We start from the raw sequence: 3855 nt of genomic DNA on the forward strand, positions 1-3855 counted from the left end.
GATTGGAAAATATTTTGAGCTGCACCCCATTTTGGGTAACAGACTGAGACATTGTTTCTAAGAAAACAAAACAAACTTCAGAAAGCTATAAAATTAAATGCCAACTTTCCCCTTTACCCAAACTCTCCGTGGCTCTCCTTTGCCCTCAGAGTCAAGCCCATGCTTCTCACTGTGGGCTCCAGGACCTAGGTGGCCTGACCAGTGCACACCCTATCACAATCTCCTCCTCTGCCCACTTGCTCACGCTGTCCAGTCACACACACTCTTTATTTTTCCAAATGCCAAGCTCCTGATCACCGCTGGGCCTTTGCCACTGCAGTTCCGCCTGCCAGGACCAGTCTTTCCCTAGACCTTCCCATTCCTGCCTCTTCCTGGCTTGGCTGCCTCTTTCTGGTGCTTCAGGTCTAAGATCAAATGTCACCTCTTCAGAGAGGACTTCATTGAAATCTCTGCCTAACACAGCTCGTATCAAGGTCAACACTTTTCTCTTTTTAGACTTAGGTTTTGATATAAAGAAGTTTCATGAAAATGACTTGGGCAGCTATCGTCTGTTTAAAAGGTCTGACTTTGTTGAAATAATTTGGGCTTTCCTGTTCTTTGAGTTTTGATAAAACAACTGTAAAACCATTTGCCTTTTTTAAAAAAATTGAGATTGATGTACACTTTCTGTTATTACTATTTTTTTACATTCTGTCTCCCAGGCTGGAAAACAGTTGCTCATAGCTCATTGCAGCCTCAAATTACCTTGCCTTTGTAACAGTAGGTCCTCATTCACCTTTCTCATCTACAGATGTTGGTTTACTTAAGCTTTCTAATTACTTGGAGGTCAGCTTAGCTCAGTGGTTAGCACAAGTTGCTAATAAATGCTCGAGTATGAGGGTGCAAAGAAAGGGGTAGGGAGGTGCAAGACTCTTGGCTTCAAATGCCCAGTCCCCTACTCATCTGCTCAGGCCCCTGTCTAGCCTCTGTAACTAAGCCAAACTACACGCCTCCTCCCCTGAGAAGCCCTCTTGGATTTCTCCTGTCCCATCTTCCCTGCTCTATCCTTGGGTGAGTGGATCCACCCATCTGCCTCTGTGCTGGGCAGATGCCACTGCTCTCTGCTTTCTGGCTGGACAAGGCAAGGGGGCAGGTGGGTGTGTAGAAGTCCCCCTAAACCTTGGCCTTTGCCTCATGCCTGGCACATTCAACCTTTGCTGACACCTCCACAGAAATACCATCACCAACGTCTGCAGAATGGGCCGCCAGGGTCTGTCTGGAGCTTGGGTGGGATTGTCACTTGACTACAAATACACACACATACACCCTAGGCTTCCAGGTCTGCATTCCTTGGCTGGCTCTTCACACTTGAGTCCAAGACAGGTCAATGGTTAGTGGCTGGATTTGCAAGCATGTGTGTTTCTGGGCAGGATATCAGTTGGGGCAGTCTGAGAGGAAGCTGTCAAGGGAAGCTAAAGAGGAGGGAGTCAGTCACGTCTCTCTTCACCTGTTGCACTCTCTAAATTTTACTGTCCACTCCTAGGCCTGATCTAGAGGGCTGTCTAGTCTAGGGGAGACAAAGTTGGATATATCTACTGCCAGCCCCATGGGGTCAGAACTACAGGGGAAGGATGGGGACTGTGGGATTCCAGAGGAACAACAGGGAGGGCTTCTTGGAGGAATGCTTGTTCTTGAGCTGAGATTTTTTTTTTCTCTGTAGCTCAGTCTGAAATGCAGTGGCACAATCACTGCTCACTGCAGCCTTGACCTTCCGTGCTCAATTGATCCTCCTACTTCAGGGTGGGACCACAGGCACATGCCACCACACACAGCTAATTTTTGTATTTTTTGTAGAGATGGGGTTACATCATGTTGTTCAGGCTGGTCTCAAACTCCTGGGTTCAAGTAATACTCCTGTCTTGGCCTCTCAGAGTGCTGGAATTACAGGCATGAACCACCTCGTCTGACCTGAGCTGAGTTCTGAAGTGTGAATAGGAGTTGGCTATGTGAAGAAGGGAAAAAAGGACCTTCTAGACAGAAATATTTGTCAAAGATAGAGAGAAGTAGGCAGGAGCTGATTAGGGCAAGGTGTTTGAATGTCAGGCTGGATGCAGAAATTTTCTTACAAGGCCAATGTGGAACCATGGAGAATGTGTGAGCAAGGGAGGCCATGATTAGAGCTTGATCTCTCAGGGGCAGAGTGGGGGACAGCTTGGTTCTTTGGTGATGGGATCAGGAGAGTTCCCGTGTCATAGGGGGTCAGGAGAGTTAAGCCCCGCATCAACTCATCTGCACCTGGCACCTCGCACCAGAGTTGGTGGGGGACCTCCTGATGTTCTGGAGGGCCAAATAAGCCGTGGGATCCAGTGACTTACAGTGTGAGGTACAGACCAGCACAGAGAGGGTACCGCCCCAGGCTCTGCTCAGATGGACACAGCCCTGACCTCATCTCCAGCCTCCTGCCATCTCCACCCCAGCCCTGATCGTCCTGCTTTCCATGGTAGCCATGAGCTGCATGTTAAAATGATAAATCAGCCCCATCCCTTCTCTCCTCAAAACCCTCTCATAGCTCGTCTTTGCTCTTAGACTAAAACCCAGAGCCTCCTGCAGCTCAGAAGGCCCAGTGTGGCCCAGCCTCTGTGGCCTCTGGCCCTCCCCACCCACTCCAACCTCACTGCTGTTTCTCTCCCTCTTGGGATCCTTGTACCTGCTGTTTCTTCTGCATGGAATTCACTTCCTGTCTCAGCTCTAGGACATCAGTCCAGAAAGGCCCCCAACTTCCTGCCTCTCGGGGTTCCCCTGTCACGTGACCTCTGCACTAGCCATAATGTCCCTATAACTAAGATTGAGACAGATTGAGAAGGGGCTTAGTTGAGCCTTCTATGCTCAAGAGACTCAGTCCCAAGCTCAGCCCCAGTCCCTGCTCTCATGAGACCACAGGCATAGGGGTCATTTGGGGGATTATCTTGGCACTGGGTCCTGTGGGATGGTGTCACCTCCAGCCTCCAGAGACTCATCCTAGCCATGGGAATGTGTCCAATTCCTGCCCAGGATTAAAATTAGCCCTGGAGATTACATTTAGTAAGTCAAGCTGGAGGTCAGGGGCTGGAGCCCACAGCCTGGGCTCTGCAGAGCTGTGGTGGCTCAGAGACTCAGCCCAGAGAACATGGAGGTATGCTTAGGGTCACATAGTGGGCCATGAGTGCCACCTGAGGTGTCAGATACTTGTGGGCCTGGGACATCTGGATGATGAAGGGTCCAGCATGGGCTGGAGCAGTGCCAGGGGTTGGGGTTCTGAGAAGCATCTGTGGCCACTCCCAGAGAATGACCTGAATTTCCTGAGAGTTTGTTGCCAGGCTTTGTGGTGGGCGCTTGGCATTTCATGCCTGCCATAGAGGTCTGTTACCTGTCCCATTCACAGAACAGCACATAGAGGCCTAGAAGTCAGCCTCCTATGCTGAGAGCCACCTCAAGGGTCATAGAAGAGGCTGGGACCCAGCATAGGCCCATGTGACTCTGGGGAGTCACTCAGGGGCCTGGGATGGCATGCCTGCTGCACAACGGGCAACATGATTTCTTTCTATGGAGGAACCTTGCATGGGGGTGCCGGAGAAAGCCTTGTCCCTGCCATGGCCCAGCAGCCTCCTGCTTCTGAGACCCCCACCAGGGGATCCAAGATTCCTTGAGGTGGGGTCCAGGGTTTCTCCTGAGTCACCAAGTGGACCCCTGGACTTAAACTCTGGTCTGAGGGCTCTAAGCCAGAGTCTTTTCAGGGAATCCCTGTACTCTCCCACTGGAACAGGGTGGGTTTCCATCATTCTCTTTTCAAAAACAAAAAAAAATTAGCAGAAATAATTCACTGGTGGTTGGGGGGAA

Source organism: Gorilla gorilla, chromosome Y, assembly GCF_029281585.2.
Source record: "Gorilla gorilla gorilla isolate KB3781 chromosome Y, NHGRI_mGorGor1-v2.1_pri, whole genome shotgun sequence".
Taxonomy (NCBI): Eukaryota; Metazoa; Chordata; class Mammalia; order Primates; family Hominidae; genus Gorilla; species Gorilla gorilla.